The sequence below is a fragment of the Melozone crissalis genome, unplaced genomic scaffold, assembly GCF_028551555.1.
Source record: "Melozone crissalis strain CALT ecotype California unplaced genomic scaffold, PUWL_Pcris_2 ptg000016l_1, whole genome shotgun sequence".
Classification (NCBI taxonomy): Eukaryota; Metazoa; Chordata; class Aves; order Passeriformes; family Passerellidae; genus Melozone; species Melozone crissalis.
In genome coordinates this window covers 23,545,952-23,561,030 of record NW_026535794.1, presented here as the reverse complement: position 1 = coordinate 23,561,030, position 15,079 = coordinate 23,545,952, and the positions used below count along the sequence as shown (strand labels likewise).

At 38.8% G+C, this 15,079-nt stretch overlaps 1 protein-coding gene across 6 annotated transcripts in view; it reads right to left on the bottom strand.

Annotated features, from left to right (window-relative positions):
* CDK14 (cyclin dependent kinase 14) overlaps positions 1-15,079 on the bottom strand; it is a 344,941-nt gene that overhangs the window by 36,476 nt on the left and 293,386 nt on the right. The window lies entirely within an intron of this gene.

The window sequence follows — 15,079 nt, the reverse complement described above, 5'->3', positions numbered from 1 at the left end:
ATAAAGATGCCAGCTCAGAGTGAAGAGCAGACATCCAAAGCATGTTTAGAACTGGTACCTCAGGAAAAGGAACTTAAAACACCAGTGTTTTCAGGGTGGTCACCTAAGTGAGATATATTAATCCATATTCATGTGTCTGTGCCCCAAGAGCTAATCTTCACAGGTACCATTAGCACTGACATTCTCCATGGAAAATTATAGACAGCTGTAACCAGTCTCTTCTAAAGGTGGTCACACCCCCTGAATGCAAAGGAGGGTTGCTAAAAATGCTGGCAGTGCTTCAGGAGTTTACAAGCTTTTTTTGCCCCTTTCTTTTTTTGCCGCCTTTCTCCCTAGTGATCTCCTCCATAACAATGCTTGTAACTAGTTTTTGAAAAGGTCTCCTCAGTTTTCCTTTCTGAGAGTTGTTTGGGGCACCTTGAAGCAAATCAGAAACATTTCTGCAAATATACCCAGGTTATGGAGCTTGATGTGCTGTGTCTAAATGTATTTACCTTTATTTCAGTGTATTTCTATTATCTAGGCAGATAATTGCAAACTCTCCTTTCAAATATAAAAATAAACACCATCAATAGCTTCACTTATGTTGTCTTTCACTCTACTGATGAAGCTCAAAGCAATGGCTGCACTTGCACGAAGGTATCCTGATGTTTCTGAGGTTTACACAAAACAGGAGGCAGGCTGAGAATGTGGGACAGGAAAACAAAGTATCCAATAACTGCAAGAAGAGCCATGTGAAGGCTGAATGAATGCTAGATGAACTGGATGAACTGAAGTCACTGAAAGGATTTTATAATTAACACATTTAACTCTTAATAAATCTCCAAGTAGAATTTTATGTCAAGTAATAAAGTGAGACTTTCTGAGAAATTCTGAAAATATATTTGTTAAGTTCTCCAAGACTAGAACTACAGACCTGATACATTTTTAAAATGCTGTTGCAGGAAGACAGTCAGATGTGAAGGAATTTCAGTCCTTAAAAAAAAGAATGCTGAAATATTCATTGAGCACGGAACTGGTTGTATTAGCATGTCCTAAAACTATTTAAATCAAACTGGATGCAGGTGCCAGTGAATCTAGTCTAGTCCTCATTTCAAAAGCAGCAGAAAAACAAGACATTGGTTTTGAACTGCAGTTTCAAGCATAGCACTTGCCTTGTGGCTTTCAACAAAACACCCCAATGTCTATGCAATATCTTAACTTCTGTAATTTCCAGGGTTCCTGTCATGATTCTTGAGAGCTCTTCTTCTATTCTTTCAGCACTAGGATACCTGAATTGGATTAATGAAAGTCTTTTCTTGAGCATCTTGGGCCCTCTTGCAGCTTGGTCTACCACCTTTAGAGTCCTTCTTGGGTTGTTTTCTAAATGTGTCTGGAGCTTGTGTGGACTGTCTATTCCTCATGAAAGTCCCACTTTCCCCAATGTCTAGAAGCTTGGCTGAAATACCAATAAATCTTGTTTCAAGGAATACATTTGAGCTGATGCATTTAGTTTACCTTCAAAAGCTTAAAAAGGAAAGCAATATTTGGAATGTGCAGAGATTCAATACTGCTCAGTGATGTGACACCAGTGATAATATTCCCCAAATTTCAGATTTCCCTTCCTTCATGAGCACTTTTCAGGGGTGTTCTTTTTAGGACCTCCTGCTTGGAAAGAAACAACTAAACTCCCAAAGCTCCTTCCAATGCTGAGGTTGCATTTGCTCCCACTGCCACCCACACTCCAGTTGTGGAAAGCAGGCTTGCAAGTTGGAAGCTGCATCTGCCCAGGCCCAGAATAGCTGGTCTAATTTCAAGCTAAACCCAAATTACTGGAGTTCCAGAGACTGGCATAAGCAGCAGGGATGTCTGAGACAGGTAATAAAATTATAAGGATAGCAAAGTCTCTGGATGCATGTTTTTCCAGTAGTCATCTAATTGCTCAGAGGGTCATTGCTCATTTGAGAATTACTGCAGTTTAATTACAGAGAACTTTTCCTTTCTATCACTGGACCTCAGGACAGTATCTAAATGAGGTAAGTATCACACTTCTCCTGGGATTATGCTACAATTTCCCAGTAACAACACTACATTGCCTGGTTTCAAGTTTGGCTTTGTAGGCAAAGCTGATGACACATTCTCCAGGGCAGGGCCTGAGCTTGTGGAATGGGGAATACCTTCATTAGGAGCCTAGCACTTCCAGAATCAAGCCTTAGAACATTAAGAGATTCTTTAGAAATTATTAAACTGAGAGCTGCTACCCTGTAACACATGGGGGAAAAACCGTCTTTGCACACTGGACTACTGCCAGCACCAATGCACACTGCAGGCAGAACACTGAAAACTAAGAAAGGGTAGCAGGAGTTACAGGTTTCCTGCTCTGGCTCAGTGTAAGGCAGATCACAGTTATAAGATCACAACTGTACCGGCTCCAGCTTTGCTGGCTCCTGCCGTGCCAGGGCTGTAACTGGTTTCTTGTGAAGCTTAGAGACTGTGTATGGTGGGCAACACCACCCTCCACCTTCTGCACAGGCTCCAGATTTAGATTAGATCACTGGAAAAGAACATGATTTGATGCTACATTTCACTAATGGCTCTGGCTGGGGAAAGCTAAAAGACCCAGTACAGCTGGAACCAGGGAACAGTATGGTGTCTCAGTCTCTCTGCAGTGTTGAAATGTGCAACAGGCCTGGTCTGGGAAGGCAGCCTGCATGACAGACCCCCTGCTCACAGCAGTGCCAGAATGCACAGGGTGTTCTGAACCCTCAGCTCTGCCTGCCAAGGTGTTTCTCCTGAGTTTGAAATACTTACATGACACAACAAGTGTGGTGGTTAGGAATAGATAATGTTTGTACCTGAATCCCTAATTCTCTGAATGTGTATTGTCAATTCAAAAGTGGAGTCAGCAGGTGAAGTCCCTTCCCCTGCCTCAGAGAGCTGTGGTGCAGTGCCAGCTTTCTCTTATGCTGAACACAGATATGCCACTTGTCAGAGGAGTGCTCTAATCATTGCGCACTTACTCTTCACATTTAATTTGGTTTAAAATGAGACATTAAACAGACAACTCTCCTAAACTGGAGAAACAGGGAGAGCATCTCTTTATCCACAGCAGAAAATCTACAAAAAACCCCAGAAAATTTTATACTGGTGTGAACCAATCTTTTTATTAAAAAAGCCTTGTTTCTTCAGAGTGGCTCTTGAAATGAAACATCAGTTGTTCACACAACAAAGATCCAAGGCAGGGCCCTCTACACAGTGTTGCCATTCAGTTCCCAGATGGCTTTATATTCCATGTTTGCATTTTTAAAGATATATATTAGAAATATCCTTGCTTAGAATTTATACATTTCCCTCATCATACAAATCAAAGTTTTGCCTGGTGACTTGGCAGATAATGTTTATGGCCTCTGGTCACAGCTTTGCTTATAAAATTGTAAATTGTTAAATGGAATATTTACAACCTGTAATTTCCCAAGAGCAAAGTAGGATTCTTTCATATCTCCTTAAAAATCAAACCAAAACAACAAATCCCAAACGAACAATCAACAACAAACCCTGAAACATTGAAGATTGCCTTAAAAAACAACTTTTTTCACCACAGAACCGGGCACTTTGTGTTTTTGTGACAACTCTACTAACTCTAATAGCTTTCTACAATAAGTTAATGATGTACTTGAAATATTAAGTGATCTACATGAAGTGACTCATTTCTATGTTTGTTACCTAGAGGAAAATTCTGCTGCATATATTCTGTTTGTCCCAGACCCTGAAGAGGATAGAGTGTTAATCCACCTTAAAAACAGCAGATGCCAGCTTCAGAATGCAGTAGCTGTTGATGTTACAGTGGTTCTAGAAAGGCATACCAAAGCCTGCAATTTAAACATTAATCATACTCTCAAGGCATGAGGCAGAGGAAGGTGATTAAATCCCAAATATTTTTCTTTATTTTAATTAATGAAAGAACGTCCTGTCCTGTAAAAATACCAGTTCAATACATGTTCCTTTTGGCAGCATCAGCATCCTTCTGTAGGTACTTTTAATTTCTGTATAAATTATCACATCGGGTGGAGCTGTGCTCCTGCAGAGTCTTTAGCATGCAAAGCACACTCAGAGTGCAGGTCTATTTATGTGGCAGCTGATGCAGCAGTATTATAAGAGTATTCCAGTTTTAAAATAAAAATGTGAGCTGACAGCTGGAGATACTGTATCCTTTATGAGCTGAAGCATGGAGGTATTTAAGATCATCAACAATAATACTCTTTCTGCTTCTCCCTCCACCACATATGCAGACACCACAGATACTGTTCATCCTCTCTGAAAAAAAAGTACAGTATTAACAGGTGATTTTCCCTACACCTTTTATTCCTACCTTTGTTAGAGAAATCATTTTAAAGAGCTAACCCAACATTAGCAATACATTAGCACTCAGATAATATCTACGTGCAACTTGTTGCTATAAATATTAATTAATTGGATCACCAGTACCCATAATGCAACTTTATTTTGACCTACATGCCCTATGAACTAGATATTTTTTGGATTCAATTTCCTTAAAACCAACTGTCAGCATCATGTGATGGAAGAGATGAAAAATGAAAATGAGCGTTCCTGCTGTGCAGGTGAGTGACCTGTGGGAGACAGCTCTGCCTGCCAGGATTTTTACACGTACCATCAGACACAGACCAATTGATTAGATCATCTTATACCTGCCACCAACTAGGCTCAAGAGACTAATTAGAGAGAGTACTGCCTGCGCAGGCACCCCATTGACACCTAATTTGCTCAGCCAAAGCCTTTGGGGAGAATGTATTATCTCTGCAGCTGCACTTCATGCATTTCTGATTTGAGGCATAAGCAAGGAGTACTTCTTCACTCTTTTGAGCAAACTGAGTATATAAGCCCTTAAGTGCTAAATACAAGCAGACAAATTAAATCTGGCCAGCTGCCATAAATCCTTTTTCCCCTTCAAATATATATATACACATATACGCACATACATGTTCTATTTTTTATCTATGTCTATGATATATGTGCACAAATGCAAACATACAAAAAATGTGTATGTATGAGTCTGAATGTGTGTAGAAAGGATGAGCATATAAAGGCATTTCTATAAATATATGCTTTAAAATATGTAATTGTCACACTGTATAGTGTGCCTTCCTTCGCAGGGAAGTTTTACTTCCGTGAAATTTAAAAGAAATGCATTTGTTCTTATATATGAAAAATAAATGATCTGCAGTGTTGTTAGCTCAGGCTCAGAATTACCCCATGGACAAGGCTCAGTAGATTGATGCCTGTAAAGTTGCTCTGTGTATCTTCAGAGGTGCTAGTTCAAAGATTATCTCAGTATACAGCCTAGCTTTGTTGGAAGCTTTTCTTCAGTGGACTATACCTTGTTTGTGATTTCCTAAGGAATACTACTCACTAAGGCTAAATATAAGGTTTCTTAAATTGCTTTCTGCTGGGCTTTAGTTTTATCTAGTTATCCATGCCCCAAAATACACAGGAGAGGCAAGACTTACGGCTGCTATTAAAAATTTATTCAGAAAAAAAAAAAAAGTAGAAGAAGAAGAAAAAGAGACACACTAGAAAAACTAGGATTCTTTGACAAACTGAGAAGGGTTTGAAGAAAACAATTTCAACTATAGGCTGGTTAGTGATTCCTGAACTCAAAAGCCTTGTAACACACAGGAACATAGTGAATTTGCGATACTCCTGAAATAGCACTGAAGCCAAGTATCTTCTTCCCTGTTATTTGTCTACAAAGCAACTTTCAGGAGCTGAATAGGGCTGAATTATTGTAGTTTAATTTCAGTTTCTGTCAAAGTCCATGTTGACAAAGTCAGTTTATAGTGTCAACTCAGGATTCTGCACCCCTGTATCTAAAGTAGGAAAGAAGCTGTAGCAAAATATGTGCAAGTTATGTGTGTGGCCAAAATATCAGGTGTAATCCCCTTTGCAAAACACACTATAAATGTGACTTCCAGTCTTGTTCATAGGATGGGGCATAATTCAATACAGAGAATATCTTCACCTTTCTCCCCTCACACAGGCCACATCTTTTCCAATTCATTTAATATTTCTTTAGCTACTTAATTTCATTAAATGTTTAAATGACACCTCTAGAACATCTTGGCAGTTGTTGGCTACTAGTCTTTCACAGATGCAGCATTGTACAGGATTCTTACACATTATAATTATAAGTACACATTATAATTATAAGCCATGAGTACTTAGCAGTAAACCATATTTGACAAATAAGTAACACAGGATTAACTGGTTAACTTCTTCTGTTTTCTTCTCTTGTGTCTTAGTTACTGCACTGTTATTCTTATACACAAGGGATTTCCCAGACTCTATCTAAGGTGATGCCATTTGCTGTGTATTTTTCACAGTTCTAACATATAAATCCTAATACAGATCCTTATGGACATATTGCTGTGTTACCAATTCCTCTCTCCACAAAGAATTTTTCACAGATTGACTTTGCCTCTAAGCAGAGCCCTGCAACTCTAAATAGATTTGTGTGTGGGAGTTGACTGCAATTTCAGGGTGGGTGCGAAGAGATGACCCTAAAAGAAGTGAATGCTAGACAAGGACTGTAAGCTAGTAAGAAAATAAAAACCAGAATACTAATACAATTATAAGCTAAATTATTTTCTGAGCATAATTTAAATAAGTAACATAATATTTGAAAGGTGAGATGTCTGTGGCACTGTGGATATGGGGCTGGAAAACAGAAACCAAGATTTTGGCTTTGCTGATGAATGTGACTGTAGGCAAGTGATTTCATCCCACTGCAACCTGTTTTGTAACAAGGGCCCTGGTTTATATCCCAGCCTCTGGGTTTAGTGTCTTCAAAATTAGTGCCCTGTTTTAGCTGGAGCCACCAATATTTCAAATTATGTAAATACAGTCAAATTTATCAAAAATGCAATATTAGAACAGTTGCAACATTGGTAGTACTTGAAACCTTTACTGTGAGTTTTCCAAATTGTACCTTTATGCACAGTATGAGTTCAAAATGAAAGTCCTGCATCACCTGACTTGGTGAATGTGCACCCAATAGTCCAGTGTGGGAGGTTGATTCTGAAGAGCCAAGACTTACCCTTAAATTACACACCAGCTGCTAAGTAGCATATATGCATATCAATAATTGCAAACCAACCATGCATACTTTGCACACAGGTCTCTACAAAATATTATCATGAATTCCTTCATAGTGTGTCTTGTGATGACAAAAAAAGGAATACAACAAGCCTGATCTTTACTGTAATATATTTTATACACAGTATTAATTTCCAAAGTTATTTGATAATGTGATTGGTTTCACAGTTAATTTGTAGGTATACTTTTAACTTTTGAGTGGCTGTGGTAACTTCCAAATTAGTTTTTCTACAAGTCTTTCAGCAAAAAAATCTTTCCTACCCTATCTGCCCACAGCTGAAGGTTTTCCTTTGAGTTGAGAACAAAGTCCTCAAAGCCCTTCACAATTACCATTTGAATAAGTCTTCACATGAAAAGTGGCCAGGACTGAATCTACTACATGTCTTCTAGTTTTTGAGAATAAAGCACAGCCCTCTGTGAGTGAGCTCTGGGAAAACTAGTACTTCAGATGAAGATACTACAAAAATAGCAGTGTTATTGAGCTTAATATAGTTTGCATGCAAAGCCATAGAAACCTTATTAAAAACAAAAACACAAATTGAGGGTTTTGGTACACATCAAGAACAGAAAAATATTAGTGCTAGTTGTTTGCAAGAATATACTTCTCAAACCTGACAAGCATCCAAATCCCTACAACTTCCTCCAACCAATCTGATTAACGTGATGGGTCTAAATTGCTGTGCTTCTCACCCTGATAACTTGCAAAAAAATTTTCCAAAGATGAATTGACTGAATGTGAATTGGAGAAATGCTGTTTCGCTGGATCTCTAATGAGAGAACCTAAACCTACAATTTTTGCCAGTGTTTGACGCAATGAGACCCTTATCTCAGTGGTAGCACCAGCTCTCATCTCTGAAACAGATAAGTAAATGCTATGCCTGAACAAAATTTGTAGACACCTGAATTAAAATATCTGAAAGCAAAAAAAAAAAAAGGTAAAGAAAGAAAAGCTTATCTGTTACAGTTGCGTATAACAGAACTGAGAGAGGAAATACCTGTTGGAAAATGATATAAAGGCATTAATGCCTTGGTTAACAGGTTTATTACTGGTTTGAAGCCATCTCTGGAGAAAAGGAGCTCCAGAGGCTGCTGAGAGATTTGCTCATTGCTAAACTCTCTTGCAGAGCTAAACAGTCAAGGGATGGGAGATTCAACTACAAGCAGCTGGGTGTGAGTGAGCTTAGCTGTGGTACCCTTCTGCCATGTCTCACCTTTGTGGCAGAGCCAGCTTAAGGAATTCCCGCTGCTGCAAACCTATTTCCTTGTTCCTGCCCGGCCACTTGTGCCCCTGTCACTCATATTGTAAAATTTTCTGTAGAACTCTGTACACTGTCTCACTAAGGGTATCAAAAGTGACATTTTTATGTGGAACTTTATAATGAAGTGATCCAGGTAATGTCAAACTTCCAACTAGCTTCATCACAGCTAATGGGATTGAAAACTGGTGAGGGAGCAGGGATTGAAAACTGGTGAGGGAGCAAGAAGGAACTGCCCGAATAGAGCTAGGCAGAAATTTATCACACTGTTCTAGTTTGCAAAGACAAAATGATGGAATAACATCCTTATTTTTAATCAGCAGCATTCCCCAGTGCATTATGAAGAACAAAGCTTCATTCTAAAATCTGAAGCCACCTCCCAACTCACAAATGACTAATTATTTTCAGGTATCTGGAAACACTGTGAAATCTGCCTTAGCCAGCCACTTAGAGGAGCAGACAGAAGTTGTCACATAATGACCTACTAATTAAAAAGGAAGAAAACCATACTCAAAAGCTCTGGGAATACCCGTAAGATGGCCTAATAAGGATAATCTCCGGTACATGTTTCAAGGGAGCAGCAAACAAGAGATGGCTGAGAGCCCATGCCTCTGACTGGAAGTTCTTTGAATTTTTTTGGTTGGTTTTATTTTTTTTAGCAGCAAAAATATGTTGGCCTGCCAACGTATTAAGATGTTTAACAGTTTGTGAAGCTTCAAATCATATTTAACCAGAATTCAGAGAATTCAGACAGCATAGAAAAGCATCTGATTCTTTATAGGTCACTATCTAGCTTTGAAGGAAGAATATAACCTTAGAGTTCAGGGACAGCAGATCAACTGTGCCCTCCAAATACCACAAATGAAAGTTATTGACTGCCAGCATCAGGAATGATGGTAGCTGCTCTTAACAGTGCTATTTATCAGCTCAAACCTAAGCTCATTTATTTACTTATTTATATTATCTGCAACACAGCAGCTGACCAACTCAGAACCCAAATTAGATGATGTATTTGACCATCTTCCACTCCTCCTCATCTAACACAATAAGAAGTGCATCTCTTCAGAGAACTGAATCAGAAATTTATTCTTGCTTCTCCCTGCCATGGAAAATGCTTTTATCCCCAAAGCAAAGTCTGCTCGACAAAATGACACATGAAAGACGAAATACTTGCATATGACTCATTGGCACTTACCTCCTCCCAAAAATTAAACCCTGCCTCATTGAAAAAATAAAGTATCTGCAGGTATTTCAAAATAGGGCATTTTGTATACATGTGATTGTTAATATTATTAGTCAAGTTCCTTCTTGAAAGCTAAGTAATCTTGGAGCAAATTTAATGCTGCTGGTTTAATCAGTGCAGAGTAGATCTGGGATAGTCTAGAGACGGGTGTGTACCATTTTGTTCTAACAAAGATTCCTTGGAATTTAAAAATGCCTCTGCAAGGGATCACAGCACTATAAACTACCTCAGACCCCACAGATAAATGCTAAGCATTAAGAAAACAATGTGCAAATGTTTATCAGTACCACAATCATTCTACTAGCCTGCAAGTACCTACAGGCAGCTTGGAATTAAGTTACATCTTTTTTTTTTTTTTTTTTTTTTTTTTTTTTTTTTGAGAAGACAGGGTGAGTGTTCAGGTGCAGAAGGAAGAAAAAAAAAGAGGGATGGGTAAACAAAAGAAAAAAAATCCATTTCTCACCTGCATTTTTATTTCCATTTGTGTTCTTCCTAGAAAGTACTTTTCAAACCAGCAAAGAATTTTTAATCTGGAATGTGGAGTTATGAATGCCTTTGTTTTTAGCTTGACAGAACAGATATTATTGCAGCTGCATTCGGGATAGTAAAGATCCTTCTAGTTAAACACCATCTGGTTATGCATTCTGTTTGCTGCTGTGACTTTAGAGAGACTAAGCATCATGGCAAAGTGGTCATGTCAATTAAAATAAACTTTTTTAGGAGAGCACTGCAACACTTGTGCACATATAAATTAGGCAGAAAGCAGACATCATTTGCTGAAGCAGAAGGATCTTTCCCATTATTATAGTATACTATATTACATTAATGGCAAGTTTAAGTAATAGATGTATTTAAATTTTGGAATACATTTCCAAATATGATTATCTCCTAAGTTCTTAATCTGTGTGTCCACCCATACCATGGATGCCATACAATGGTATTTATTGACAGAGATATCAGGAAGTCTTTGCAGTTGACATTTTCAAGCCTCAGTTGTTTCCCAACCTAAGAGTTCTTGAGACTAGAAGGGAACAGAGGAGAAAAAAATCCCAGTTTAGGAAATGCAGTGGTGTCTTTATGAGATACTGCTTGTCTTCATGCCCATTCCCTAGAGGATGTGCTGGTACTTGCTGAATACTGCTATGCAGTCCTTTCACCTATACAGCTCCCACTTGGGATTTCTGCTGAAAATCTGTGACATTAGAAATAGTTACTGGCAGCTTCAGGCCAGCTGCTTTCTTCCCTGCCAGTTCCATTTTTACATACAAAACCATATGGAGCACTGAAACAGAAATATTTCCCCAGTGCAGTCTCTGTGGCATTAAGTGGAAAAAATGTTCCAGAATTAGCACCTCTACAGAGCATCACTAGAGCAATGAGGATATTCTGTCTAGTACATAAGGAGATCACAAAGCAGCTCAGTGATTTTATTTCTCAGAGTTCCCACTCTGGTTGGGGTAAGAACCTTTTCCACTATGTATGACTAAGATGTTCAGATATTTTGCATGGTTTGGGAAATCTAGCATGAGGTTCCTCTCAGACACAACTTTTAGAAAGCAAGCAGGATCTACAGTCTTTGAACTTTCAGATGTTACAGGGAGAGGCTTCTCCCTTCCCTTTTGTTTTTTAAAAGACTTAAGAATGTTTTTAAAAACCAGTCTCGCACACAAGAGAGGCTTGTGGCAGAAACAGTAGATGTCAAATCAGGTGCAACATACTGTGCATTTTGTGGTATGCAAAGACAGGGATGATGGTAAGATGGAGCACTAAAGGCTTTTCTTACAAAAGTGCTATAAGCATTGGTTTTCTTGTAACTGCAAGAAATACTTAATCTTTTTTTTGAAGCTCCATTATAAAAGTAAGGTTTTGCATAGCTCATTTAAATAGTTTAAATGACACAAGGTTAAGAACAGGAAAGCCTTTCACCAAAGGTGGTTAGTCCTTTTCAAAGATTTCATATTATTTGAAGCTTACTTTCACTGCATTCTTTTACCTTGGCTGCTTCCCAAGTGGGTATAAGTTAATTAAATAGGATTTTGACCCTTTAACCTTCCCTATAAACTACATCTTTACCTAACTCTATTTAAATAAATCAGATAAAAAACCAATCATAGCAGAATATATATTTTTACAGCTGAGGAAAAAACAAACATGTCTATTAAGCATATTTGTAAGTACTTAGTAGTCAAAGCAACAGCCAAGACTCATGGATGATTTTAATTAAAATAAATCTGGGTGGGCACATAAATTCATTTATGATGTTTTTTTTCAAACTGAAACTTCTCTAGCATTACTGAACAGCACAGCACTGCAGTAAGTTCTGGTTTGTTTGTGGCAACTGAAGCTCAATCCACCTGATTAGCTTGTATCCCAGTTGAGTAATGTAAAGTGTAAATTGTATCTACAAAAGATATCAAAGATATGAGGCTGAAAATTGTTACAGGAAAGAAGAGAAAGAAAGAGCAGAACAGATGGACAGATAACCATTATACAATGATACCCAGCACTTCTGTAACTGACATGCTCTGGGTTTAAATAGCAAAAGGAGGTGAAATAGATGCACCAGGAGAATGCTGAATTGCTCTCTACAAACAGATAGTGTGGCTTTCTGTATCTCATTAGCCCTTTTCACCTTAAAGTACAGGCTTCTGATTATTAGACCCTTCCAAAAAGCCTTTTAAGTTCATCCAGAAACAAAATACAGTTTAGGTATGAAGAATGATAGCAGTTATGTATGGAGAAATGAGTAACTAGCTCATGTATAAAGAATGAACAATGAACTGAGCTGCCTCTTTGTGCCTATGTGATGTGCTCAGGTCTCTGCATAGGCAGTAACAAAGGCACTGCTACTGGATTGATCACATCTCTCACCCACAGCAGGGCTTCTAAAATTGAGTTCATCACAGAAATAAATCCTTCCAAAACACAGGTCTTTAGCTTGATACATTAATAGCAATACCACCTAACCACCTCACTGGTACATTGTGTTCAAATTTTGCAGCCATTGGGTGATAAATACACACCTTTTCAAGGGTGCTACTTTTTGATCATTGTCTGGGATATATTTGCCCCTTTCCTGACATTTCTCTCAGCCCATCCTTGCTGAATAAAGAGCAGGAAGATGGCAACAACAATCATAGAATGTATAAAAAGCTCCCACTGCAGACCTGTGCACCAACTCTCATCTTCCAAGGTGCAACTCATCTCCTCATTTAAGTGGTTGGGGGTTTGTAATGGCATCATGCATCATGTTTTGTCCACCTTTGTCAAACTATCGTAGACCAGGGGTGTTACCATGCACAGGCTGTGATAGCAATGTTTAACAGGAATAAGGTTTTCTGTTTCTCATATTGCACAGAAGAGGATCATATACTCCCAACAGCAAGATTTGTCTGCAAGATTTCTTCACTATCCCCAAAACAAAGCTATCTAAAGTAATATGTAGCAGTAGAGAGTGTCCAAAGGAAAAAAAAAAATCAAAAAATGCATAGGAAATTCTGGGAATTATAATAAATAGTTTAAAGGCATGTTAACAGCCTATAACTCTCCCTTCTCAAACATTTTTATCCTGTCAAGTAATAACTGACAATAAGGGTACTGTAAACTCAGAAAGATACTTTCTTTGTGCTTTGAAAGGGCTTTGCATAGAGTTATTTTAATTATTTTCCTTCTATAGTAAGTAGAGGATGAAAAAGATTTCTGAAATAAGAAATGTTATTGTTAACTCACTAATCACAGCTGAGGGACTTAGGGGCAGTCTGGTTCCTGAAATATCTTTGAGCTTATTTTACAGAATTGACTTAGTTGGTGGTATCCCTGTCACATGGATTTCAATGCAAGGCACCAAAACTTCCTTTATGCAGAATTACAATAGACAACACTGGACACTGAAATCATATCCTGGGAAATTCTAGATCACTAATACTTGAAACAGGGAATTTTTATTAATTTAAAGAAGTTAATTTTTTCATTTGTAAATGCCTGTTTATGAGGTGATTGAGTTTTGAGTCAATGTGTAAATTACACACACTGTTATTTATTTTTCAAACAAAATACATATCCCTGCTGTTTTGAGAAACTACTAAAAGTCAAAGCAAGGGCTTGATTCCTCTCCTTTCATTCTGTGGGTGCCACAAATGAGAGGGTTATGAGCTTCCCTATTTTGCTTCTTGACATTCAACATGCTTATGGCTGGGAACCAATGGAGTAGCTGGGGGGCAGCCTGAGTATCAGCACACAGGGAGAGCTGCTGAGGGGACCTTGGAGAAATGCTGAGACCATGGCCAGGAGCCCCATGTGGCAGAGCAGTCCAGGAGGGGAGCCTGCAGCCAAAGCCAGGCAGGCACACAGCTACAAACTCTGAGGTTTCTCAGCAGAAGCTGCTATAATATGGAAATAGATTCTTACCCTCTAGGCCCATATGTCATCACACCAAGCTGAGCTGAAGCTGCCAACTAAAATGGGCAATTTCACATGAACTTGGCAGGGTGACTGCCAACACAGAGCTTGTTTTCCACTGGTGCCACCCACTCTGCTAATCCAATTCTGTCTCCTGACTTGTTTTTAAATAATAATGAACAGCAGATGGGAGGGGAAAATGTTGCTGGCTGTTAAGCCAGCATGCGAGTGAGGCTCTTTGCTTTTCACATATCTTGTGCAAACTGACTCTGAATGCAATGTCAAGTGATTAATAGTGGTTAAACGAGAAAGCCAGGATTTGCCATGTTCTCAGTCATTTAATCTTTGACCAGGACAGGCAGGCAAACAAAACAATCAGAAGAATAACATGTTCAAAGAGAAAGAACCAACTTCCATAACATTTAACTTTGAAAAAGTTAGGGATGGACTCTTCTTCCCATCCTTACAAATATCATTTTGGTGGGTTTTTTTTGGCCAGTGGCATAATATGGGGTTGCTAAGCACCAGAGCAATATTAAAAATGCCTTTCAAGTTAAACACACAGTAATCAGAACAGGCATTATTGAGCATAATTCCATGGCTGACTCCTTATTGATAAGGAGAGAGGAAACAGGCTGAAGCACCAGGGTGGGGAATAAGGATGTGACTGTCAGGAAGAAGGGCAGAGGGAGGCACGGAGAGGCAATGGGCAGGCAGCAGAGAGCAAACAGCCAGGAGGCTGCCTGTCTCTTCGGCAGCAGCAGGAGGACCTATTGTTCCTGGGTCACATAACATTATCTCCTGCCCAACAAACAGCAGGTAAGCTTGTTTGCACAATGCACTGTGTTTTCTCTCGTGTCAGCCTGACACAGAGCATAATCACCTCCTACTGCTGCCTACTGACCTCACACTGAGGGTTGAAAGGTAGGAATCCCACTGGCAACACATCTCACTGAGGGTGAAAGAAGGCATCAGTGAGAAGGTATCAGTATGATTCCTTACACCAAAACCTCTTCCATGGTATCAGTTTCTG